Raw genomic sequence first — 27,285 nt, forward strand, 5'->3', positions numbered from 1 at the left:
CTTGGATTGGTCCACACACTACGTCTGCCTCCACTAGGTTCTCCCTCTCATTTTCTACATTTAACAGATTTTTGAAGTACTCCAGCCATCTTTGCTTGATCTGTTCTTCTTTAATCAAGACTCTGCCTTCTCCATCCTTGAGTCCCGCCACCCGGATAATATCTTTTTTCTGTCTCGCTCTATGTTTAGCAATCTTGTAGATTTGGTCCTCTCCTTCCTTTGTTTCAAGTTTCTCATTCCATTCTTTCCAGGCTCTTTCCTTTGCTCTTGCTACACTTCTTTTTGCTACCTTCTTTAGTCTCTTATATTCTTGTAATTCTCCAGTGCCATCTTTCAGTGCCTTGTATGCTTTTTTCTTTTCCTTCAGTGTTTCCTGAACTTCCATATCCCACCACCACTCTTCATTTTCCCTCGGTCTGCCTCCTCTTGTCTTTCCACAAACCCTGGTAGCAGCCTCTTCTAGGATGTGGCTCATCTCAGTCCACTCTTCTTCAACTGAAGGCTCCTCTGTTTCCTCTGTGTTGTTTTTCATTTCTTTCACCAGCCTGTTGAAATCTACTTTGTTTTCTCTCAGTTTCCACACTTTTGTTCGTGCTGGGTGTTTCCTCTGCCTTATTCTTCGCTCCTTCAATATTGTGATGTCCATCACCAGTAGCCTGTGTTGTCTGGTAACAGCCTCATAGGGCAGGACTTTAGCATCTTGGACTTTCGCTCTATCAATTCTTCTCACTAATATGTAATCTATTTGGGTATCATGGCCTCCACTCCTGTATGTCACCTTTTGCTCATAATTCTTCGTGAACCCTGTGTTCACTGCAAACAATTCAAGAGCTTGGAGTGTCTCTAGTAGCCTTCCTCCTTCTTCATTTCTCTCTCCTAGCCCTCTCTGACCATGTTCATCTGGATAATCTGGGCATTTCTCTCCTAAATGTGCATTGAAGTCTCCTCCAATTACCACCATTTCATTTCCTGGGATTCTGCTAATCACTTCTTCGAGATCTTCCAAAAAGCTCTCCTTTTCCTCCTGTGGTCTTCCTACCTGTGGTGCATATACAGAGATGATATTCCATAACCCACTCTCAAAAGCCACCTGTACATTGATAATCCTGTCTGAGTGTCTAACCACCCTCACTATCTTGTCTGCTAGGTCTTTGCACACTATCACACCCACTCCATTCATTTTGGTACTCTTTCCAGCATATAGAATCATGTATCCCTCTCCTAGGTGTCTTGAGCTGTTTCCTTTCCACTTGGTTACTTGCACACACAAGATCTCCACTTTTCTCCTTGCCATAGTTTCAACCAATTCTCTCCCTCTCCCTGTCATGGTGCCAACATTCCAACTCCCCACTCTCATTGACTTAACATTCCTTCCAGGCCCCTTCACCTTGTTTCTTTTCTGTAGCCCCCACTCTACAGTTTTCCCCACAGTAGCATAATTTCCATTAGTACCCTGTTGGGACACAGCACTAATGGCGGACGTTGTTAACCCGGGCCCCGGCCGATCCGGTATGTGGTTTGTGTTCTTTGCAACCATGGTTTTGGCAAGATGGTTTTACGTCAGATGCCCTTCCTGACACAACCCTTTTAGTCGCCTCTTACGACAGGCACTTAGGGAGTAGGCTGATGTGTTTAAAAACAACCAGCGCCAGGCAGGAGTCGAACCTCCAAACTCCTAATCCATAGTCAGACACATTATCCATTGCACCACTGGCCCTGGTGTGACACTACAGGACTGTAACCCAGTGAGCTTAGCACTGCAACTAGTAAAATATTACCCCTGGTCCATTCTTTTCCAAAAGTGAGAAACACCTGTTTTCTACATTTTGTCTGTTTTAAAACCATATCTCTTTAAACCAAACCAAAAGTTTGTCTTTTGCACTGATATTCTGATTCATTTCGATTTCAAAGAAAAAAAAACATTACCTTCCAAAGCATCATAAAATTGTCCCTTCCTCCACACTCTACTTCTCTCTTGTAGTAGTACAGCAGACCTTTCCAGGTGAGCAGATCACAGAGTCCGAAATGAGCTTCCTCCATCAAGCAAAGTACCTGAACATGACTCTGTCATCATAAAAGCGCCCCTGTAATAAAGAAATTAAATCCGAAATCAAGAGGGCAGTTGCCTACTGAAGTTCAAGAAGTCATAAATTTTAACCTAGCAACACATTAAAGGCTGCATCTATACAAGTACGATTCTAGAAATGCTCACCAGATTACGTTTTAAGAAAGAACTGCGCCTCAGGTTCCGCCGAGATCTTAACTCGGATGGCAGGATTCAGAGTCTGGAGTGTGGAATGATGGCGCACGGAGGGTCCACATACTGTGGATCTCTCAGTGATCTTCCGCGTGTTCAAACCGCCAGCGTGTGACTCCCCTGTCCCCGTGACCTCATTGCTCTGCTCTCGCCTCTGTGCAGCTGAGCCCGACTCATGGTAAAGTGGAAAAAAATATGCCCTAAACGTGAGATTTACTCTGGAGTGAGGATAGTTGTTACCTTCTTATCGTTGAAACGGATGTATGTGATATGGCGACTAGGTTCTTCTCCATTAGCAGGCTTAAGGTTAAAGAAAAAAACATTGCTGACTTCTTTTTTTTTTGCCAGCCTCGAGCGCTGATTAGCGAGGTTTGTATTTCATGTTTTGCAAGTTGCATCCATTTTAAGAAAAACAAGTCGCGTTAAAGACAGGAAATGAATACTTGCATTTAATTAAGTCTAGCGGTAGGCGGTTGTCTGTAAGGACCAGTTCAGTTCGAGAAGACAGAACGAAGAAGGCACCACTGGGATTCGGACCCAGCATCTCCTGTTTAAGGAGACAAGCACTTTAACCAACTAAGCCACGGCGCCCTGGGAGTGTTGTCCTTTTGCAGCCACTTGGACACACCACTCAGACACATCTGCATTCGGTGTGTGCTCCGCCTGCTCGCTGAGCAAGTTGCCACCTTTACATACAATAGCAACATCGACACCAAGAGAAAGGATGACAAATGGCTTTTATCTGGAACTTTTCATGTCCAAGGAGCTCAATGTGCTTTCTGTGTACAACAGGGCCACTGAACTCCACACTGGCCACTGAACCACAGCAGTGGCTTGCTGGCTTGACATCTCCCAAGGAAAATGTTGAAATCGCATGTGGAACAGGAAAAGGACCCTCGAGTACGAGGGAAAAAAAAGAAAAAGATCATCTTTAGCGCGCCAACCCATGTCTGGACAGCCCAGTTTCGTCGACGAGGTGGCCGAGTGGTTAAGGCGATGGACTGCTAATCCGTTGTGCTCTGCACGCATGGGTTCGAATCCCATTCTCGTCGCTCTCTATGTCTGACACGTGTGCCTGTTCGACGTTGGCCCTCCTTTTGTTTGCTCCAGTACTAGAGCCGTGCATTTTCTAGCGGTGGCTGAACATGGTATAGTAGGCTAACGTCGGTATCGAGCAGTGGCAGTAACAGTATTTACGTGCCGCTGCTGCCAAGTGGCTCTGGTTTGAGACTGCGTTTTCACTTACTTGCAGCACAAACGGAGAAAGCGATTTTTGACAGTCTCTCGAGAGACTGCGCTAGGTGTTTAGGGATAGATCAAAGGGATAGACTTTGTCAGTTCCCCCTGGGATGATGGCCTCTCAAATAGTTTGTGATTCCTCTAGACGTTTATACAGTAGAAGCCTGCTTCGTGGCTTAAATCCAAGCTAAGGAAACGAGTTAGAGGTCTGATGCAGAACTGCGAATTCAATGAAGGGGAACACTACAGTACATTGCACTGTATGTGTGAGGAAAGCTGCCCCCTTCTGTTCCTTGTCGACCGAACAGAGGACTGTAAAGGATACCGCCAAGAAACTTTAGGATGCTGGTTGGAATCCAGCTCCAAAGAGGCCCCTTTGGGTGTTATGTCATCAAAAAGTAAGAACAGAGAATCTCCCTTTGATCAAAAGCGCAACAGAACTGTTTTCCGTGGAGCAGGTTTCAGACCCGTAGACCTGTTTTATTTGTAGGGCAGGGCGCATTCCCAAACGCGAATCTCCTGTTTTAGAAATGGTTTGGGGCGGCGTGAAGTGAAAATAAGAAGTGGGCTCCAGATGCACATGGAAGCAATCAAGTGTTTCATCCGAGCTGTTTCAAAGACTGCTCAACAGCTTTCCTTTCACAGAGGCCCAACGATTAATGATGGGGGTGCACCCTTCAATGTGCCTTACGACTCTAGGGAGTGATTGAGACGATTCGTAGCGTGTTTTCATTTCCCTCTATTCCCCGTGTTGCAGTGGTAGGATGACGTAAATTCCTGCTTCAACACGTAACGGCATTATAATCACGTGCAGGAGCTGAGGGCTTTTGTTTTGTTTCGTTTTCCATGGCGTTCGTAAACGCGCAAAACAAAGACAATTCCTCCGTCTAACACGAATGTAAATGCTTTTGAAAGTGCAGTGTGGTGCAGCTTGTAAAATCCTTGTCCACATTTTTGGTTTGTTGATGTTTTTTCTGTCTGCCAAAGTTGCATTTTGACATCAGGACGGGGAGACTTTATCATTTGAACGTGAAGCCAGCCTTAAACCCTCTGAGGCGTGTCTGTCTGCCGGCATGTATCTTGTGAAAGGTTTTTTTTTTTTAACGGAGAGCGACTTAAAAAAAGTTTCTGCAGCCACCTCGCACTCCGTGTTAGATTATAGGAGGAATGCGGCGGCGGCGAGCTCGCTGTAGTTGTGGCCGAGTAGTTAAGGCGATAGACTTGAAATCCATTGGGGACTCCCCGCTCAGGTTCGAATCCTGCCGACTATGGCGTCTGCCGCACGTTGCCTTGTGCCTGTGCGGCAAAGGCGAAGTGCAGTTTCTCCTTTCCTGGTACTATAAAAATGCTACATCGCTTGGTCCTGCTTCCATGGAAAGCAGTTCTTCAGGTAATTCTACTCTCTTACCAAAGCTGTTAGGTTCCTTTCCGTGGTGAGAGGGGTTGTCATGCAACGCTGCCACATAGTGCCGACAGACAAGTGTGTTGCGGGAGAAGAGAAAAGTGTTTGAAGATTTAAGAGTGTCTTAGGTGGAGCCAAAATCAAGTGTCACAAATGCAAGTGGGAGGATTTCCAATGTTTAATATGGTAAAAATAAGCGGAAGTTATCTGCCGGTCCGGCACAGTCTGCCATGCTTTTGTCATATACTGTAAAGTGGTGTCGAACTGGGTGTCGAACTGGAGCCTCACCATTTGCATATGTGAGGCTCCAGTTATATATCGAGTGTCACATTAAATGACAAAAATGAAGAGAGTTAAAGCAGCTGGAGAGGTTTTCTTACAACTTTTGAGCTGACACAGTTTTGGAAAATGTTTCCTTCACGCTGCACTGTACAACATAGGCAGCCAAGAGTCCCCAAAACAAAACAGAATTGACAGATAGGAGAAAATTCCCATTCGTCCTGAAGTTCCCAAAATCCAGCACTGAGCGTAAACAAAGTGTCTAAGTAGCGTGGGAATGCTAACCCTAACCCTAGCTGGAGTTTGAGCAATCCAGCACTGAGCGTAAAAAGATGAGTCAAAGTAACGTCTAATCGGATTAGTTTCCTTAGAGCTGGTTCAGAGTTTGCTCAAGAGTTTACCTTTCACAGATGCGCAAAGAAGAATGTTGGGGGTGCAAGCTTCAAGGCGCCTTACAGCTGTAGGGTGTGATTCGAGACGATTCGTGGCGTGTGCTGGTTCCCATATACCGTATGCACCGGGGTGCAGTACTAGGATGACGTACAATACCGCTTGGGCACGTAACGGCGTTATATGCAGGGTTTTCGTTTGTTCGTTTTGTTTTGCTCTGCTTTGCTTTGTTTTGCTTTCCATCGCGTTGGTAAGAGCGTAAATAAAAAGGCGATTCCTGCGTCTACCACTAATGTAAGAGCTATTTCAAGTGCGACGTGGTGCGGCTTTTCAAATGCTTGTGGGCATTTCTCTGTTGTTGATTCTTTTTTTGTGTAACAAAGTGGTATTTTCATGTCCGGACGGGGAGACTTTATCATTCCGACATGAAGCCACCCTTAAGTCCTCTGAGGCGTGTCTGTCTGCAAGGCTTGTATTTTGGAAATGTTTTTTTGAAACGGAGAACGACTTTGAAATAGGCTTTCGCCGGCGCCTCGCGATCCAGGTAAGATTGTAGCAAGAACGCAGCGGCGGTGGGGCTTGCTGTAGTCGTGGCCGAGTAGTTAAGGCGATGGACTAGAAATCCATTGGGGTCTCCCCGCGCAGGTTCGAATCCTGCCGACTACGTTGTCTGCCTCCAGTCGGTGTGTTTCGGCGCAAGCAAAGAAGCGCGCCTCTTTGCTGTTCCTGGTGGTTTTAAAACGCCCAATCGCTTGTACCCACTGCCTTGGAAATAAGTTCTTCAGCGTCCGCGAATGGCATTTTGCAGCTGGAAGCAGATGTCGACGCGTTTTCCACAGAGCACCAAAAAAGCGTCTTTTTTGAAGGTCCAGGCACTGAGCATTGGTGGTTCAGTGGTAGAATTCTCGCCTGCCATGTGGGAGGCTTGGGTTCGATTCCCGGCCAATGCAGTGGCTTTTGCAGGGAGCGGCTCCATCACTTGCATTCCCTTGCAACTCGCAACTGAAAACCCACTGAAGCTAAGCAGGTGTGAGCCAGGTCAGTACCCGGATGAGGGTGAGCTACAGGGAAAAACAAAGCTTCCAGCTGCAAGCGGTGTTAATGGTGCCGGCGGGGGGGCGCTCACCCTGAGGTCTGTGCCGGTCCCAATGCCCCAGTATAGTGACGGAGATGCTGTGTTGTAAAAGGGCGCTGTCTTTTGGTTGAGATGTAAAACCGAGGTCACAGCGCTCTGTGGTCATTCAAAATGACCACCAAAACCTTTGACAAAAGCTCTTGGTAATTGATGGTCTTCAATAATGCTTCTCCTTTAGGTACATTTTAAATCAGCTGAAAAATGCTGTGAAATGGGGGGGCACTTCAGGCCAGTGTAGGATTTGGGTTACAAGAACCATGAAACTGCACGAGAAAGCCCGTACACTGAATTACACGGCTTTCTATTCAAAGGAGGAAAAAAGAAATTCCCTGAGTTCGATTTTTTGCAGCACAGAGAGGAGCACTGTCGTGAGGCCAGTTAGCTCAGTTGGTTAGAGCGTGATGCTAATAACACCAAGGTCACGGGTTTGAGCCCCGTACGGGCCAGGTCCTTTTCTCCTCTCTTACCAAAGCTGTTAGGTTCCTTTCCGTGGTGAGAGGGGTTGTCATGCAACGCTGCCACATAGTGCCGACAGACAAGAGTGTTGCGGGAGAAGAGAAAAGTGTTTGAAGATTTAAGAGTGTCTTACTGTAGGTGGAGCCAAAATCAAGTGTCACAAATGCAGGTGGTTGGATTTCCAATGTTTAATATGGTAAAAATAAGCGGAAGTTATCTGCCGGTCTGGCACAGTCTGCCATCCTTTTGTCAGATACTGTAAAGTGGTGTCGAACTGGGTGTCGAACTGGAGTCTCACCATTTGCATATGTGTGTGCGTTGTTAGTTGATCTGACAATTGATTTTCTAAAAGCCCCAACGAACAACCTCGTGTTTATTGCTACAATTAATAATTGTCTCAGTAAACCCATCAAACCTCTACATTTAATGGCGTCCCTGGGCGGGCGAGTTTAGAATAAAATGAGAATCAATCGCACAGAATAACTGATGTTATACAGTTATACATCGAGTGTCACATTAAATGACAAAAATGAAGAGAGTTAAAGTAGCTGGAGAGGTTTTCTTACAACTTTTGAGCTGACACAGTTTTGGAAAATGTTTCCTTCACGCTGCACTGTACAACATAGGCAGCCAAGAGTCTCCAAAACAAAACAGAATTGACAGATAGGAGAAAATACCCACTCGTCCTGAAGTTCCCATAATCCAGCACTGAGCGTAAACAAAGTGTCTAAGTAGCGTGGGAATGCTAACCCTAACCCTAGCTGGAGTTTGAGCAATCCAGCACTGAGCGTAAAAAGATGAGTCAAAGTAACGTCTAAATTGGGTTAGTTTCCTTAGAGCTGGTTCAGAGTTTGCTCAAGAGTTTACCTTTCACAGATGGGCAAAGAAGAAAGTTGGGGGTGCACGCTTCAAGGCACCTTACAGCTGTAGGGAGTGATTCGAGACGATTCGTGGCGTGTGCTCGTTCCCATATACCGTACGCCCCGGGGTGCAGTGCTAGGATGACGTACAATACCGCTTGGGCACGTAACGGCGTTATATGCAAGTGCGGGATGTGAGGGTTTTCGTTTTTCCGTTTTGTTTTGCTCTGCTTTGCTTTGTTTCGTGGTCAAGAGGCGTAAGGTAAGTCGTAATCCAGGGAGAACACTGGTGGCAAACAGTCCGAGGTGAGAGGCGAGGTCCAAAGTCAAAAAGGCAGAAGGGGAGTCCAATATCCAGAATAAACGAGGTAATGGAAAAAACGCCAGGTAGAGCTCTCAAGGCATAGACTCAATACCGAGCAGCGGGAAGCAGGTAAAGATGGTAAAAATAGCACTGTGTACCGCACGGTGGAGTGTGTGCAGGTGGGTTAACTCGTGCGGCAGGGTTTGTTAATAATCACCCACTGCTGGTGCTGATTAGATCGCTTAAGAGTTGGTCTTAACTGCCTGGCGGTCATGACAAGCTCCTCTTTAAGCTGTGGTTTAGTTTTGCATTCATGTGTTTCTAGAGCAGTTATTTATGGGGGTGGGTGGGTCTTTCACAGAGGCTCAGGACAAATCCCCCGCATGAAAGTCTACTGTGTGCGTTCAAACAGTCACAGGTCAAGAGCCAGGCAGGAGGACAATGGACAGAAGAGCCAACGAGCTAAAAATAAAAGAACGAATATGAAAAAGCCACCATCTTTTTCTTTTTGACATTTTCCGACATTCATGCAAGCCAAGACAAAGTTGCTCGTAGCTACTTGTGGATTCCAATACTCTATCGAGTGCTTTGATGAGTTTTTGCAATTTGATTGTCGTCCTGTCAGCCTGTTTCTGTTTTTTTTTTCAATCTAGTGATGGAAAGTAAGAGGGAAATGATGGAGCAATCAATAACCGCTCCGGAAAAAAAATGGCAGAAAGAAATGGCCCGTCACTAAGGACATTTGTGAAGCAGAGGAGTGACATCACCACAAAGGCGACTTATTCTGCTGATCTTTTTGGTGAATAATGATTGAGGCGCGTTAAGAGAAAGGTAGCTGCATCAGCATGCTTAGGCTGCAAAGGATAAAGCAAAGGTTTACTCCATGCTGAAAAGAGAAAAAAAGAAGCACAACGTTTTGGCTGTGGAGCCTTCTGCGCCATCTTCTTTAGCGATGGTGATGATGTTTACATTGGAAAAACTGAGACACCCATACCAGAGGGGCTTGAACCACCAACCTTTCAGTTAACAGCCAAATGCACTAACCGATTGCTCCACAGAGACTGACGGCCGCTTGTGCTCCCTACATTTGCAGGTTTATGGTCAAAGAAAACAATCGTTTGCGCTTCTTGTAGCCAGCAATATTTTTTCACTGACAACCAAGAAATTGATTTCATCTTTCACAAAATGTATGGATTTCTTCAGAAACAAGTTATTCCAGAAAGGAAATGCATTCTTGCATTAAACTGAACAAAGCTGTACATGTTTGTCTGAAATGATACATTTGGCACAACAAGACACGGAGAGAGGCACAGCTGGTATTCAGACCCAGGATCGCCTGCTTACTAGGCAGGCACTTTAAGCCACTAGGGAGCACCGCACTTTTACAGACACTTGGACACATCTGCGCTCGGTGTGCACTTAACATAATCTCTGAGCCCGTTGTCTCTTTCCCATTTAATAGCAGAACTGACGCCAAGAGAAATGATGAGAAATGGCATTTATTTGACACTTCTCATGGAGCTCAATGCCCTTGACACCTCCCCAAGGCGACAGAGCTGCATTCTTTGGCGACAACATTTTTTCTTTTGTTTTATTTCTATACTTATTGATAGAAAAAAAAAACGATATGTCATGTACTGTAAGGGAAATGTCTCTTTTCATGGGGAAAGCTAGCACCAGCAAATGTTGTGTTTAGAAGAAGTGATTTAACATGACACGTGACCTAATTTACCGGAGCAAAAGCTCACCCAGCAAGCCCTGCTTTACTTCTACAGGAGAGAAGTACTGTAGAGTCTGCAAGATGTTCAGCTGGGTAGCTACGTCACCATGCCTCGGCTGCAAAGGAACAAGTAATAGGTTTATTGCATGCTGAAAAGAGAAGAAAGGAAACACAACGTTTCGGCCATGAGGTCTTCTCACACCTGAAGAAGCCTCACACCTGTAAAAGGTTCCATGGTTTTCTTTCTTCTCTTTTCAACATGGAATACACCTATTGTCTGCAAGATGTTAGAATTTCACGGTGTTTTGGAAGAAAACCTTTTTTCTTTGAATTCAAAATCAATCGGAATTTCAGCACGACACATCAACACTTTTTCTGTTTTAAGGAGATGATATTTTAAACCTGATAAAAATAGTAGGAAACACAAGTTTCTTGCTGTGAAAATTTAGATGGGGAAGTGTACTACTGGTAGCAGTGTAGAGCTCTCTGTGGTGGAGTGTAAGCGCATGTTCTATGGGCCAGTGGCGTAATGGATAACGCGTCTGACTTCGCATCAGAAGATTGTAGGTTCGAGTCCTTCCTGGCTCGTGAGGCTTTTAAACCTCTCAGGTTCCTCGGTAACAGGTTGCCGTCATGTATATGAACTATAGAAAAGCATTTGCCACAACCCGTAAATTAGCACGCAAGTGCGGGCTAGTTAACACAGAACTGTATGGAGATCATCTCCAGCTCCGAGCTCAATTGCAATGAAAAAACATGCAGAACAGAACTGGAGAGCAGCTGAATTTGTGCTCAGTAGGGTGGGGAGGACTCAGCATTGCTATTGTTCTAATTGGCATGAACTGCAGGGGATCTGAATCAGAACATGTCAGTTAGTTCGATCATTGCGTCAATATGTAGGCCACGTTAATATAGAATTATTACTTTGTCTGTCTCGTCTTTGTATATAGCTGAATGTCCCTGACAATTTCATGTTAGTTTTTAAGAACGACATTGGTTCTAATATATACATATATAGCATATAAGGAACACGTAAAAGTTTAGTCCATGCTGAAAAGATAAGAAAACCGCCACAACGTTTCATCTTGGAATAAATCTTTACTTGTTGTTTTGCAGCCTACCCATTCTGATCTAACTCCTCCCTTGAAATTCCCTAACAGATAAGGGTACGTACCGGCTCATGCGATGCTCAGTTGCAATTTGTCCCAAAACAAACAAGAACAGCAGCTGAGGTTTTGAGTTTGAACATGCACTGTATTAAAGCAGCTTTTATTTCCATTGATAAATGCTAGATATTCCTACAGAGATTCTCCAGGTGAGTAAGCGATTCCTGTTTCTGTTTGTATTTCTGTTTCATATATATATACAGTATATATATATGTTACATGTGTCTCTGCAATAGTATAAATGTGTTATACACTATCAGGGGCTGCTTTTTTGTGCACCTCATCTACAACAAGGGTTTTTTTTTCATTTATGTTTGTGGACCTTCACCATTTGAGGAAGTGAGTTAGATAAGAAAGTTACAGGTATGGTGAGCAATGACTGACAAAGGCACGTACTGCGTATTCCTTACAGAAGAGTAAGCAATTTGTTCTAAAAAACACTGGCTAAAGTCCAACATCGTTAGCAATCTTATTACTTAAATAGAATTAACATCAATAAACTGTAAGGTGCTGGTACATGCGAGTAGATTTGATCTTCTATTAAACAAAAATGCAATTACAGCTCTAAAAAGGTCAACCTAGACTTCTGTAACAGATCTGTTCAGGTCATCGCTGTTCCTCTGACCTTGTGAGTCTTTGGAATTTTAAAAGTGTATTTTGCTTGCCTTTCATGTGGTCTGTGTACAAGTCACTGTGGCGTATGCGGTCCTACACAGCCTTGCTATAGACGTGACGAGCCTCCGCTATGTTGCAATGGAGAACAGGTTCAGTATGGAGCTGCCGAGAAAATTCAGCTGGAAAGCTCGTTGCAGAAAAGCATCGTTATCTGCGTCCAGCTGCAAAGCGTCACTCGTGGGTGCTGAACAATCGATTTCCAAGGCAGTGGGTCTAGGCGATTTAGAGTGTTAAAGGTCCCAGCGAAAACAAAACAGCGCTGGTCCTTTTTCATGCACGCACGAGAGCAAATGCAAAGGACACCGTAGTCGGCAGGATTTGAACCTGCGCAGGGAGACCCAAACAGATTTCAAGTTTGTTGCCTTAACCACTCGGCCACGATTACAGTAAATACGCCAGCTGTTGGCTTCTTGCTACAATCGAACAGGGAGTGCGAGGCGGCGGCAACTTTTTTCAAGTTCGCTCTCCGTTTAAGAAACCTTTTACGCCATACGTGTAAGCAGACACACACCTCAGAGTACTTAAGGGTGGCTTCAAGTTGGAATGATAAAGTCTCCCCGTTCGGACATGAAAATAGAACTTTCTTAGACAGAAAAAAATCAACAACGGAGACATGTGGACGACGATTTCAGTCACTGCACTTTGAATAGCATTTTTACTCGAGTTACAGGAGATGCACGAATGGCCCTTGACCTACGCTCTTACGAATGCCTTGGAACATTGAAAGAGAACAGCCCTCAAGTCCTGCGGTTTATTATAATGCTGTTGCGTGTCGAGGCAGTATTTGACTCCGTCCTACCGTTGAGACACGGGGCGTACTGTAAATGAACTGCACCTGACAGCTTTAGAAAAACACCTGGGCTCAGTACGGTGCTGAGAGCTCAGCGTTGCTGTTCTAATTAGCACGCACTGCATCGGCTATGACCCGAACTTTTCAATTATCCCGAAGGACGGCGCCTGTTTGTGCAGCAGAGTGTTGCCATCAGGAGGCTGGGGCGTAAGAGAGCCACACAGCCCGCAGGGTGAGCGCTCCCTACTGGTCCCAGTCACACCTCTTGCAGGAGCAGCAGCAACCGGAGCTTTTCCGGGGTGGAATCTCCCATCCGGGTGCCGGCCAGGCTCACACCTGCTGGGCTGCCCCGGGGGTGAGCCCAGTCGAGAGTCGCAGGGCCAGATCTAGTCACCGGGGAGAAACGATACAAGTGAAGGATTGCTCGGCTCTCGGCACTTGAAAAGACCGACAAATGTCTCGATCCCGCCGGAGCTGAATGTACCCGCATGTGTGGTGTCGTCTTCTTCCCCCGCCCCGCTGTGTTTGCTGTATTGTCTCTGAAGGCGGCCCCCCCGAGACGAGACGGGCTGTTCCTGTGCCCCAATTAACACTTTACAGGTGCCATTCCCCGGCATTGTGGCCATTGTCGGTGCTCACACGCGATAAGATAAGGCGGAGGAGAGCGGGGCATGCCCAGCGGCAGACATTCAAGGAGGGGGCAGTGCGAGGTGAGGTGAGGTGCGACACGCCGGAGCCCCGACGCAGCTAATGCGGAGCACTTGTTGGACTGGCATCGAAAGGACGTGTGCGCACGGAGCGAGCCTTCCCTGCGGCGGAGCGCGGGAACTTTCTCCCCCCCTCCCGCTGCAGGAGTTGTGTGCACTGCAGCGGTGCCGAGAGAAAAGCACAGAAGGCAGCAGGCTCTGGAGAGCAGGTAAGAGACGGAGCCTTGTGGGCAGGCGAGCAGGCCCGTTTTTTGGAAATTGCTGAAAAGGTTTGTTCGGTGTGTGGCAGGCGCACGTCGCGAGCTTGCGTGGCGATCTGCCGGTCTGGAGTTATGCAAATGAGGCCGAATTGCATCCCGGGACATGCTGCGAATGCGCAACGGCGACTGCAGATGTGTAGGAAACGGCGCGCTCGTTTTCTCGTTTTGCCCACACTTTTGAGTGTTAGTGTGGCGTGTGAGTGTGTGAAAGAGTGGGCCCAGCAGGAGGCGGTGGCGTGCGGGGCGAGGAGGTGGCCTAGACTGCGCGATTTGTGCTGTGGGTGCGGGCCGCTTGCAGGGGCCTGTTTAACTCATACTTACCTGGCAGGGGAGATACCTTGATCAAGAAGGAGGTTCACCCAGGGCGAGGCTTGGCCATTGCACTCCGGCTGTGCTGACCCCTGCGAATTCCCCAAATGTGGGAATCTCGACTGCATAATTTCTGGTAGTGGGGGACTGCGTTCGCGCTCTCCCCTGATGTGCTTGGTCCAAAATCAGATACGGGAGGGTTAGGACACCACGAGCTGCGTGGCTGCGGAAGGATCCCGGTTCGACAGGAGTGGACGCCGCTGCTGGTTCTCGCTGGCTTTTAGTTAGGGGTCCGGAGAAGCATCTCAAGCTAGTTCCACTACTCTTTCTGGACGTTCATTCCCTTTTCAAAGTCAGTCGTTTTGCTGTAGTCTGCGTTCTTTAGGCTGATTATCGAGGTTAGCCTTTATTTGGTCATGGGGGGCCTCGGTACTGTATGCTGAGTCTAAAGACAGTTTCACCCGTTTTCTGATTGCTCGGTTCTGTACCAGTGCAGACATGTCAAACAGTGAATGGCTGTACCTCTATTGTATCCGTGCTCAATGAATGAAATCGGTAACAAATGAATATATGTCTAGTTATACGAAAAACGAGTGGTTTATCGACTCATCTTCATTTGCAGATTTAGAGGATAGCAGGGGGCACATAGCATACCTCATAGCAGGGGGCACATAGCCGCAATGTATTATCAATGTTAAATTTCAACCATAATATCGACAACATTAATAAACGCATACATTGAGAAAATATTCAACCCAGCATATTTTCCGGTTATATACCACAATGCATTGCTAGTATTCGTTGGTCACGTTTTTCAAACGTAGAAGTATATCCGCAAATATCTCAGCAATCCTCTTTTGACGAGCAAGTATGAACAATAATAATACTATCTGAATACATACAGATCTTTCTTAATATTATTTTGATTAAAATAGTACGTGAATAAGCAAAAAATGGCACATAAAAATAGTGTGAATGGGGAAGATGACACAAAATCGTTTTGCCGTTTCTCTTTTCTTATTCTATGTTGTACTTTCAAACTTTGGGTACTCTTTAATTAGGACAGACTTTATTGCTCAACTGCTATGATGCAAGCCAAATTTTATACATTTATTTCAGCTTTGAGCTCAGTAAACCATTCATTTTTTAGATTATACTAAAGAAGATATTAATCATCATTTATTTGGGAAGTAATATTATATAATTTTCTCCTAGCTGCGGTGCTGAAGTCCCACCCTACATCAACAGAAAAAGAAATAAAGGAGCACGCCATGTGTTACTTGAAGAATGCATATGCAAGGCAGGGGGCCAGGAGATCTGGACACTGAAAATAATAGGTTTTTGGTTCTAACTGTTAGGACAATTAGACAGGGTTTGCAAATAGTGGACAAAAATCGTCTTAACTTCCATTGTAATATTTTTTTTTCTTGGAAATATAGAAGTTGTACATTTTAAAATGTATATTTGAATCAAAATGTGGTTTTGAGTTAGTGTGTTAATGTAATTAGTTTGTGTTTGTCGTTACTATACTGTATATTGCCATGTTACCAGAATTTGAAGCTGAAGTTTAAGACTAGTTGTGTTTTTTATGATTATTGCCCATATGTTGATTGTTGATTGATTGTATACAATGTATAATTTGAAATACATATGTTTCAGGTGTGAATGTGTATTTTCAGAATAAATTTCTAAACCTAATCATTGGCTTGATTTACTAGTTTCTACACCTGTAAAACCTATCTTTGATGTATAATAGACCTCTACCCATATACGTATAATAGTCCTCTAAAGTTATCTGTAACACCTACCATATATGTATAATAGTCCTCTGAATTTATCCGTATAATAGAACTCCAACCATTTACGTATAATGAACATCTAATCATAGACGTATAATTGACGTATAACAGTAGACGTATATTAGAATTTCATTCTAGATGAATTGCAGACCACATTTAGATGTCTAAGGTATGCGTTTAATAGACGTATATTATACGGCTTTTGCCCACTGGGAAGCTCGTTTCTTTCTACCATTATGTCACTATGACAAAATCTGTCTTTAAACACCTTGCTCAGTCTCTGACGAGACTGTCAAAAATTGATTTCGCCGATTGTATTGCAAACCGGCGGAAGCGGGGTATTGGGAAAAGTTTTCAACTAGCAAAAATCGCGCCTCGGCTAAACCTCACAGGCTATGATACTGCCAATGCGCAAAGCTGACGGTTGCCAGGCAACCGCGGGGATCCTATGGAAATCGTTATCGATCGTCTCATGGCATGTCGTTGCTATAATGCTTCATATTTGTCGTCTTCTTCTTCTTCTAGCTTGAGGTTTTGAAGAATTTCATGACAGACAAGGGCTCCGTCAGGAACAAAGGGCGTTGTGAGAAAACCGTTGCTTATTTTCAGCAGCAGAAATACAACCCTTTAAATACAAGATGACAGAACAATGACGAAGGGCATGCCAGGAGGAACTCATGCACTGCAGAGGAAAGGGGGCGGGCACGTACAGTTCACATTCAAGCCACAAGTACTCTTCTCGGATGTTGCATAAACAAATCCTAACGTCCTGAAAGCATTGCAGCATGTTTGTGTCCCACTTCCCATGGCTGCAGGACTGACACGAACGGACAAACACTATCTGTGGCGTTTAGCGTGACATAGTCTTGCAGGCATCGTGCTGTCTTACTGCAATACTATACCGCTGGAGGAAACAGCACGGGTTCGATGAGCCTTGGAATGTGACTAGGAAAGAGATGCCTTTTGAACGAGGTAAAGCACTGCACAACGGAATTGAGGGATAATCTTACAGGGGATTCTGAGCGGTGTCTAAATAAATAAATTCTTCAGCTTCCGGGGATGGCATTTTGCAGCTGGAAGCAGATGTCGATGCTTTTTGAACAGAGCACCAAAAAAGCGTCTTTTTTGAAGGTACTGGCATTGGGCATTGGTGGTTCAGTGGTAGAATTCTCGCCCGCTATGCGGGAGGCTGGGGTTCGATTCCCGGCCAATGCAGTGGCTATTGCAGCGAGCGGCTCCATCACTTGCATCCCCTTGCAACTTGCAACTGAAAACCCACTGAAGCTAAGCAGGTGTTAGCCAGGTCAGTACCTGGATGAGGGTGAGCTACAGGGAAAAACAAAGCTTCCAGCTGGAAGCGGTGTTAATGGTGCCAGTGGGGGGGTGCTCACCCTGAGGTCTGTGCGGGTCCCAATGTCCCAATATAGTGACGGAGAAGCTGTGTTGTAAAAGGGTGCTGTCTTTTGGATGAGATGTAAAACCGAGGTCACAGCGCACTGTGGTCATTAAAAATGACCACCAAAACCTTTGACAAAAGCTCTTGGTAATTGATGGTCTTCAATAATGCTTCTCCTTTAGGTACATTTTAAATCAGCTGAAAAATGCTGTGAAATGGGGGGGCACTTCAGGCCAGTGTAGGATTTGGGTTACAAGAACCATGAAACTGCACGAGAAAGCCCGTACACTGAATTACACGGCTTTCTATTCAAAGGAGGACAAAAGAAATTCCCTGAGTTCGATTTTTTGCAGCACAGAGAGGACCACTGTTGTGAGGCCGGTTAGCTCAGTTGGTTAGATCGTGGTGCTAATAACGCCACGGTCGTGGGTTTGAGCCTCGTACGGGCCAGGTCCTTTCCTCCTCTTTTACCAAAGCTGTTAGGTTCCTTTCCGTGGTGAGATGAGTTGTCGTGCAACGCTGCCACATAGTGCCGACAGACAAGAGTTATCTGCCGGTCCGGCACAGTCTGCCATGCTTTTGTCATTTACTGTAAAGTGGTGTTGAACTGGGTATCGAACTGGAGCCTCACCATTTGCATATGTGAGGCTCCAGTTATACATCGAGTGTCACATTAAATGACAAAAATGAAGAGAGTTAAAGCAGCTGGAGAGGTTTTCTTACAACTTTTGAGCCGACACAGTTTTGGAAAATGTTTCCTTCACGCTGCACTGTACAACATAGGCAGCCAAGACTCTCCAAAACAAAACAGAATGGACAGATAGGAGAAAATTCCCACTCGTCCTGAAGTTCCCAAAATCCAGCACTGAGCGTAAACAAAGTGTCTAAGTAGCGTGGGAATGCTAACCCTAACCCTAGCTGGAGTTTGAGTAATCCAGCACTGAGCGTAAAAAGATGAGTCAAAGTAACGTCTAATCGGATTAGTTTCCTTAGAGCTGGTTCAGAGTTTGCTCAAGAGTTTACCTTTCACAGATGCGCAAAGAAGAATGTTGGGGGTGCACGTAACGGCGTTATATGCAAGTGCTGGACGTGAGGGTTTTCGTTTGTTCGTTTTGTTTTGCTCTGCTTTGCTTTGTTTTGCTTTCCATCGCGTTGGTAAGAGCGTAAATAAAAAGGCGATTCCTGCGTCTACCACTAATGTAAGAGCTATTTCAAGTGCGGCGTGGTGCGGCTTCTCAAATGCTCAACAGGATGACTTCGCATGCACGCGTGCTTTCTTGCAGTCGTGTGTGCAACCATGTCTGCTTACGTGCAAACGGGCGTGGTTTCATGTATGCAAAAAACTTTCCTGGGCTCTTCTGAAGCACATAACATTTTTTGGAGATATACATTTGTCTTGTTTTCCTCTTAGGCTCTAGAATTGATAACTTTTTTTTCATTTTTGGCATTTTTATCATTTTCCAGAAAGTGGTTGCAAGCCCTATATCATGCGAAGAAACTTCAGAATTCGGGGATCAGTCAATGGATTTTCTTCAAAGTTGGATTTTTGCACTCTGTGGACCAAGAGATGTTGTTCTATAATGTTTTTTTTCAAATTTAAAAATATCATTTTTTCATGGAGCTTTGAAGGGGATGGATTCACCCTCCTTTAGCCAGGACAGAGCTCCAGGAGCCTGGGTAGGATTCTAGCTTTCTCCCCTTGCAGGCACCTGGCACAGAAGACATCATTTTTTTCCTTAAAATCTTTTTTTTTTTGTGTTCCTTGTTGTTCCAAACTTAATTTTAATCACTTTTAATTAGAGATTTTATTAAAAATAGTGCAAAAAATGACAAATTTCACACAAAATAATGTAACATAAAACGGATGTTTTTAACTTTATTGTAGTGTTTTAGAAACTAATATGTCTTCAAAAATGGTTGTTTTTCACTCCTAGGAATGAAAGCTGTTGTTAAATGATGTTTATTTTCAAATTTTGAAAAAATCAAAGGATTCTAGCTTTCTCCCCTTGCAGGCATCGGACACAGAGAACCTCATGGTTTTCCTAAAAATCATTTTTTATGTTCCCTGGTGTTCCAAACTTAGTTTTAATCAATTTTAATTTGTTATGTTACAAACAGGGTAATAAAGTCTTATTTGGACTATAACTAATGTCATATTGTCTGCTACAAAACTGATATTTTCAGCTCTATTGTAGAGATTCTAGAATCAACTAATAGAGAATTGAAATAAAAAAAGGGCATAAGAAGACATTACCAACAACGACCACAGGATGGAGATATTGTCTAGACATTACCAACAACGACCACAAGATGGAGATATTGTCCAAAGAGGCAAGAATGGCAATGCCGCGATAAGGTAAAATCATTTTTTGAAAGAGATTGCTGTCAGAATGCACACCCGTATCCCAAACATAATCTCTAGTAAAATATGATCATTTGTGAAACAGGCAAATGAGTGTCTGCGACAATATGATTGCTACATATCTGCATTTGTTGGTTTTTAAGGAGTAAGAGTGCAGGGGGTTTAAACCTGCGATCCAGTGTGTTGAAGTATTTCACAACACTAACCCTAGCACATTTGGAAATAAATCCTCATAATGATTATTGCCCTGGGCATGTACCAAAAAATCAGTGAGCATATATATATATATCACTGTGTTGAAGCTAGAGACACAGAATAAGAGCAAACACATCCTAAATACAGTGTTCCTGCACCTTTGACCTCATCCAGAATGTATCGTTTTTTGAAAGGGATTGCTGTCAGAATGCACAACTGAATCCCAAACAGAATCTCTAGTCAAATATGATCATTTGTGAAACAGGCAAATGAGTCTCTCAGGTGCCCATTGCTCATTTTCAGACACATTTATGCAATACTTTCACCATGCGTTGAGCAATAGGGATTAAAGATACCAGAGGTAAGGTTTAAAAGTGATTCTGAGGTGCAACACATCAGCGATACAGCTAGGCATCTGAAATGCGGGGTTTGAGAGCCCTTCAGGGAACACCGTACCCTAAAGGTACCAGAAGTCCACTAGTATAAGCATTAAGTCACTGTCACCCCTGTTACAATGTGATTGCTACATATCTTCATTTCCTTGGTTTTTAAGGAGTAAGAGTGCAGGGGGTCTAAATCTGCGATCCAGTGTGTTGAAGTATTTCACAACACTACCTGTAGGCCGTCTGGAAATCAATCCTCATTCTGATTGTTGCCCTGGGCATGTACCAATAAATCACTGAGCATATATATATATATAGCACTGTGTTGAAGCTAGAGACCTGTATGTAATAATATGATGCTAAAATGTTATTTTCAGATATATTAATGTAATAAATGATTGCTTATGCTTTATAAACAAATCTAATTAAAATAAAAGCTTAAGTTTTGTATTTATCTTGTATCATAGAACATGATTTTCTTTGTATTTCAAGCCCACAAAGTGTCCAAATGACGCACTACATGATATAAGGAAGATTATCACATGCATATCGGTATTATCTTTCTTATGAAAATGCATTCCTTTCATTACCTTTTACTTTTTAAAATGAACTCAAATTGTGTATAATGTAATAATTTAAGTAGAATAGATTCTAATAATATAATGATCCAGTGTGTTGCACTACTTCACTGCTTCACTGCTCTATGCCGTCTGGAAATAAATCCTCAGACTGCTTACTGCCCTGGGCATGTACCAATAAATTACAGGAGCACATCTATATATCACTGCGTTGAAGCAGGGGACACACAATCACTGCAAACACATCCTAACTACAGTGTTCCAGCACCACTGACCTCATCCAGAACGTATCATTTCTTGAAAGGGATTGCTGTCCGAATGCACATCTGAATCCCAAACAGAATCTCTAGTAAAATACGATCATTTGTGAAACAGGTAAATGACTGTCTCAGGGGCCCATTCCTCATTCTCAAGACACATGTATGCAGTACGTACACCATGCATTGAGCAATAGGGATTAAAGACACCACAGGTAAGGTTAGAAGTCATTCTGACTATATTCTAAAATATTGGACTCATATTCTTATGATGGCTGACATGATGCTGCGTTTAAAACCGGGGTTAATGGACATTATATGACTGTCAATTCTGTTTTGTTTTGGAGACTCTTGGCTGCCTATGTGGTACAGTGCAGCGTGAAGGAAACATTTTCCAAAACTGTGTCAGCTCAAAAGTTGTAAGAGAACCTCTCCAGCTGCTTTAACTCTCTTCATTTTTGTCATTTAATTGTCTGTCGGCACTATGTGGCAGTGTTGCATGACAACCCATCTCACCACGGAAAGGAACCTAACAGCTTTGGTAAGAGAGGAGAAATGGACCTGGCCCGTACAGGGCTCGAACCCACAACCTTGGCGTCACTAGCACCACGCTTTAACCCACTGAGCTAACCGGCCTCACAACAGTGGTCCTCTCTGTGCTGCAAAAAATCGAACTCAGGGAATTTCTTTTGTCCTCCTTTGAATAGAAAGCTGTGTAATTCAGTGTACGGGCTTTCTCATGCAGTTTCATGGTTCTTGTAACCCAAATCCTACACTGGCCTGAAGTGCCCCCCCATTTCACAGCATTCTTCAGCTGATTTAAAATGTACCTAAAGGAGGAGCATTATTGAAGACCATCAATTACCAAGAGCTTTTGTCAAAGGTTTTGGTGGTCATTTTTAATGACCACAGAGCGCTGTGACCTCGGTTTTACATCTCATCCAAAGGACAGCACCCTTTTATAACACAGCTTCTCCGTCACTATGCTGGGGCATTGGGACCTGCACAGACCTCAGGGTGAGCGCCCCCCCGCCGGCACTGTTACGTCCCAGTGTGTGTTCTGTGTGTTTTTCTGTTATGTCCACACTGCTGACCCTTGATTGTTCTCCCTTCCCCATTGGCCAACCATCACACCACTGTTTCAATATGATGTCATCATCAATCAGCCTTCAGCCAATCAGAACATATTTTATTCACTATATAACATGGAGGCTTTCAGAAAGAAAAGGCCTTTTGTTTGACTTTGGTCCTGTTTGGTTTTGGTTTTCGCTTCGCTTCGCTTCGCTTCGCTTCTTGTTATTGCTTCGGCTTCGTTTGTTGGTTTGTATTGCTTTGTGTTTGTGTATTTTCGTATAGCTTCGGCTTTGTTGTTTTGTTGGTTTTACGTTAGTTTCTTTGTACTTTCGTTTGTTTGTGTGTTCATCCATGATTTGTCTTTACCTTGCCCAGGTGTTACATGTTCAACTTATGTGTTCTTTTGTACCCTGTCCTGTTGATTACTCTTGTTTTTCCTTATTTGTATTCCTGGTTCACTTGTATTTTTGTGTGAACTTTTGTATATAAGGTTAGTTTAGGTTGTTGGGTACACTTACACACTTAGTTAATTTTGTATTAGTACACTAGTTTAGTACGGGTGAGTGCCATTTGTCTTGTATGGTTTTGGGTAGTCAGTGCAGGTTAACTAGGGTGTTGAAGACGCAGAAGACCGTGTGTTTCTGGTTTTTCTTTTGTAGTCAGATTAGCTTTCCCTCACTGTCCTAGCCAGCTCCATTTTGTTTGTTATTTTCTTTTCTTTGGCAAAACTCTAGTTCCTTACCCTTATCACGCTTCCTAGTCCCTCACCAAAACCCATCTGCTTCCAAAAGAATTATCCTAAATGTTACACCCCTTTTCCCCTAGACACTTGGGGTCGTAACATTATTGGGGGCTCGTCCGGGATATCAAATTCCCGTCCTAAGGATTTTTTTTTGTGTTGCAGAATTTTGGTGTTGGTACAGGATTTTGATTTGTGGATTGTGTTTTGGCAAGGTACTGTAGTTATGGCTACTTTTGATTTGCGAAAGTTTGTGGAGGAACCTTCCTTTGAGCAGCTGGATAAGTGTAGGAAGGACGAATTGCTCCAAATTGCTGATTACTTCCAGATTCAGGTTTCGACGCAAGCTCTTAAAAGGGACGTCAAGAGACCTGTGATGGATAGATTGGTAGAGTTAGAGGTCATTGCATTAACGAGCAGGTACGCCGGTTCTCCTGGGGCTGGTGCTAAACCTGCTATGGTGGTGGAAGAACAGGACGAGGTGCAGGGGGTGGCTGAAGACTTAGTGGAGGCTGAGGTCAAGGCCACCTTGCCTCCCTTTGAACCGTTCTCTCCGGTCTCCACCGGGTCAAAAAGCGATACTCGCCTGAAAGTTCATTTGGCCCGCTTGCACATGGAGGAAAAAGCCCAAGTACGCCAGGCAGAATTTGAATTGCGCCTTGCAATTCGTAAGATGGAGATCAAGGCGGAGAAAGAGGTTAAGCTCCGACAGCTTGAGCTAGAAGCACGAAAGAATGCTCCTGCTGTGCAGCCGACCCACTCCGAGGCCTCTAGCATGTCTCCTTTGCAAGATCCACTCTCTACCACCTTTGATGTAAGTAAGCACATTGCTTTAGTACCTCTGTTTAGGGAGACGGAAGTTGATTCGTACTTTGGTGCATTCGAGCGAATTGCCACATCACTTCGTTGGCCTAAGGAGGTTTGGTCACTGCTTTTGCAGTGTAGATTAGTGGGCAAAGCTCAGGAAGTTTGTTCTACACTTTCTTTAGAAGAAAGTTTGAATTACAATACTGTGAAAGCTGCTATCTTACGGGCTTATGAATTAGTTCCTGAGGCATATAGACAACGCTTCAGAAATCATCGTAAAGTGTCAGACCAGACATTTGTTGAATTTGCTAGAGAGAAGGGCACTCTCTTTGATAAATGGGTTGTAGCCAGTAAAGTGAGTGACTTTAACTCATTGCGTGAGTTAATGCTCTTAGAGGAATTTAAGAACTGTTTGCCTGAACGCATTGTTGTGTATTTGAATGAGCAAAAAGTAACTACTTTATCGCAAGCCGCTGTTTTGGCAGATGAGTTCGTGCTCACTCATAAGAATGTTTTCATGTCTGTGCGTGCGGAGAAGACTTTGTCTACTCTAAGTTCCCAGTCTCAGTCTCCCCCAGTAAAAACTAGTTCCTCACGTCTTAAAGAGGAGCGTGAATGTTTTTATTGTCACAAGAGAGGTCATATAATTGCAGATTGTTTGGCCCTAAAACATAAGCAGCAGCAACAGCAACATCCTAAGAGTGCTGGGTTTGTTAAGACTGTCTCCCGTTCTGCTATTCCTTTGTCTAGTGAAAACAGTCTCCCTGACCCTAGTTATGAACCATTTATTATGGAAGGATTCATTTCGCTAACAGGTTGTAAGAAAACCGGCTCAGGGACGCCAAATATGTAATCATAGTGGCTCTCTGAAGGCACCAGTTCTGTAGGGTTTGGGCATTTACTGAGACAATTATTAATTGTAGCAGTAAATCACAAAGTTGATTCTTTTGATGGCTTTAGAATCCAACCATGCGACATAACTCAAACAACGCACACACACAGGTACTAATACACGAGGATACATTTATTAATACATAGAATATGCATGTAAACCTAACAGATCTTATCGAGAGGGTTATCAGAATACAAAAGGTATATATTCAGTCAGTTACTAAGTGTTACACATATCAAGAGGACATACGTTCAGTATATCATTCATTTATACCGTTTCGTAATTGAACTTGGTTACAACTTCTACATTAGATACTCAAAACAAGTACATAACTCTTAGGAAATAAATTGATATCAACTGGTTGGGATAACAATTGAATTCTCGAGCTGTAATGCATTGAAGTTGAATACTCATCCAATTTCTGGGGATTCAGATCTCCTGCGGGCACAAAGAAACAGTTGCAGGCTGTTGCTGTCAAATCCGCGCTCTCTGGCTCGGTGCCAGGCTGTGATGTGCGGCTTGCAACGATGCGCTGCTGATGCTCACTGTTGGCTTTAACTAGCAAAGTTTGTGCACAGGAGAAAAGATGACTGTGGGTCCCAGCAAGTCAGGAAGAGGACCTGTTCGTTCCTGATGAAGAGCTAGTTCTGAATAGTGATTCAGCTGTCCACAGTTCCGACCTGTTCACGAGGCTTGCTGCTGGTGCTAACCTCGAGTGGATCCTCTGGTTAGTCTCTGGCAACCTCCGCTCTAGACTCTTAGAACAAAGGAAAGTTCTGGCACTCGGACACACTGGCCGTTCCGTGGTTGTCCGGGCTGAGTCTCAGGATGGTCAGGAGGCGCGCTGCGAGAATGTCCTGCCCTTGGGATCCTTCTGCTCCTGGGCCGTCCTGCCCTGGAATTCTCCTTTGAATTCCCTTTAGAACAGTCCACAGAATCCTCTCCAGAATCTTACTGAATCTTACTGAAGCCGAATCTTGTTGAATCTCTCAGGCTCTCTGTGTTGCCTGTTTTTACCTGGAGGAACTTCAGCTCATTGATTGGTTGAAAGTTCCATGGGCATCAGAGTCCCATGTGGGTTACTCGGCCCTACCAGTCCCTGATTGGTTGATCAAGGTGAGATATGAGTCACTTACTCCTGACACTTAGGAATGCAGTCCAGATGTCCAACTGGCACTCCCTAGACAGATAGGCACCAATGGATGACCATTGATCATGATAGCCAGGCTTAGCTAAGTGCATCCCCCTTTGGGAGCTGTCCTAATCAAACCTTATATCAGCTTGCATGAATAGTTTCTCTGTGGCTGCACCACAGAGATGAACAGAGAAATAATTTGGGAAAGCTCAGAAACACTTAATTATTTCTTATTAATAAGCCTCGCCGCTACAAGGTAAACCAGAAGACCAGAAAACAATTCAAATATTTAGAGATAGTGGAGCAGCCCAGTCATTTATTGTTGTGGATGCACTGCCTTTGTCTGATAAATCTTTCTGTGGTTCGAGTGTATTAGTTCAAGGCATCGAAATGGGTTTTATGAAAGTGCCTTTACACTGTGTACATCTACAATGTGGTTTAGTTACTGGATTTGTTAGAGTTGGGGTATGTCCTTCGCTACCTGTTAATGGAGTAACTCTTATTCTTGGAAATGACCTGGCTGGGGGTAGAGTATAGCATATTGTTTGATTGGTTTTGTCTTCATTGTCCAAACATTAGATGTTTGTTTTTATGGGTGGGGGTGTTACGTCCCAGTGTGTGTTCTGTGTGTGTTTTTTCTGTTATGTCAAACAATGTCAACCATCACACCACAGTTTCAATATGATGTCATCATCAAACAGCCCTCAGCCAATCAGAACACATCTTATTCACTATATAACATGGAGGCTTTCAGAAAGAAGAGGCCTTTCGTTTGACTTCGGTCCCGTTTGGTTTTGGTTTTCGCTTTGCTTCGCTTTGCTTCTTGTTATTGCTTCGGCTTCGTTTGTTGGTTTGTTTTGCTTTGTGTTTGTGTATTTTGGTATAGCTTCGGCTTTGTTGTTTTGTTGGTTTACATTAGTTTCTTTGTTCTTTCATTTGTTTGTGTGTTCTTCCTTGTTTTGTCATTCCCTTGCCCCAGTGTTACATGTTCAACTTTTGTGTTCTTTTGTACCCTGCTCCTGTTTATTACTCTTGTTTTCCCTTATTTGTATTCCTGGTTCACTTGTGTTTTTGTGTGAACTTTTGTATATAAGGTTAGTTTAGGTTGTTGGGTACACTTACACACTTAGTTGACTTTGTATTAGTACACTAGTTTAGTACGGGTGAGTGCCATTTGTCTTGTATGGTTTTGGGTAGTCAGTGCAGGTTAGCTAGGGTGTTGAAGACGCCGAAGACCGTGTGTTTCGGGTTTTCTTTTGTAGTCAGATTAGCTTTCCCTCACTGTCCTAGCCAGCTCCATTTTGTTTATTTTCTTTTCTTTGGCACCACTCTAGTTCCTTACCCTTATCACGCTTACTAGTCCCTCACCAGAATCCCCCTGCTTCCAAAAGAATTATCCTAAATGATACACCCCTTTACCCCTAGACACTTGGGGTCGTAACAGACCTCTAACTCGTTTCCTTAGCTTGGATTTAAGCCACGAAGCAGGCTTCTACTGTATAAACGTCTAGAGGAATCACAAGCTATTTGAGAGGCCATCATCCCAGGGGGAACTGACAAAGTCTATGCCTAAACACCTAGCGCAGTCTCTCGAGAGACTGTCAAAAATCGCTTTCTCCTTTTGCGTTGCAAGTAAGTGAAAACGCAGTCTCAACCCAGAGCCACTTGGCAGCAGCGGCACGTAAATACTGTTACTGTTACTGCTCGATACCGACGTTA

At 44.1% G+C, this 27,285-nt stretch overlaps 7 non-coding genes across 7 annotated transcripts; 5 read left to right on the forward strand and 2 right to left on the reverse strand.

Moving 5' to 3' along the window:
* Positions 1 to 3,227: 3,227 nt before the first annotated feature.
* Positions 3,228 to 3,309, forward strand: trnas-gcu (transfer RNA serine (anticodon GCU)). The gene has a single exon. It is a non-coding gene; the product is annotated as a tRNA-Ser (tRNA).
* Positions 3,310 to 4,685: 1,376 nt separating this feature from the next.
* Positions 4,686 to 4,767, forward strand: trnas-uga (transfer RNA serine (anticodon UGA)). Its single transcript has one exon. It is a non-coding gene; the product is annotated as a tRNA-Ser (tRNA).
* A 1,384-nt stretch (positions 4,768 to 6,151) lies between these two features.
* trnas-aga (transfer RNA serine (anticodon AGA)) lies at positions 6,152 to 6,233 on the forward strand. Its single transcript has one exon. It is a non-coding gene; the product is annotated as a tRNA-Ser (tRNA).
* A 4,324-nt stretch (positions 6,234 to 10,557) lies between these two features.
* Positions 10,558 to 10,630, forward strand: trnar-ucg (transfer RNA arginine (anticodon UCG)). Its single transcript has one exon. It is a non-coding gene; the product is annotated as a tRNA-Arg (tRNA).
* Positions 10,631 to 12,186: 1,556 nt separating this feature from the next.
* On the reverse strand, positions 12,187 to 12,268 carry trnas-uga (transfer RNA serine (anticodon UGA)). Its single transcript has one exon. It is a non-coding gene; the product is annotated as a tRNA-Ser (tRNA).
* Positions 12,269 to 13,953: 1,685 nt separating this feature from the next.
* On the forward strand, positions 13,954 to 14,117 carry LOC148632482 (U1 spliceosomal RNA). The gene has a single exon (XR_015934305.1). It is a non-coding gene; the product is annotated as a U1 spliceosomal RNA (small nuclear RNA).
* Positions 14,118 to 16,025: 1,908 nt separating this feature from the next.
* Positions 16,026 to 16,167, reverse strand: LOC148632483 (U4 spliceosomal RNA). The gene has a single exon (XR_015934309.1). It is a non-coding gene; the product is annotated as a U4 spliceosomal RNA (small nuclear RNA).
* Between the last annotated feature and the right edge of the window lie 11,118 nt (positions 16,168 to 27,285).

Source organism: Lepisosteus platostomus, unplaced genomic scaffold, assembly GCF_059453375.1.
Source record: "Lepisosteus platostomus isolate fLepPlt1 unplaced genomic scaffold, fLepPlt1.hap1 Scaffold_61_H1, whole genome shotgun sequence".
NCBI lineage: Eukaryota > Metazoa > Chordata > Actinopteri > Semionotiformes > Lepisosteidae > Lepisosteus > Lepisosteus platostomus.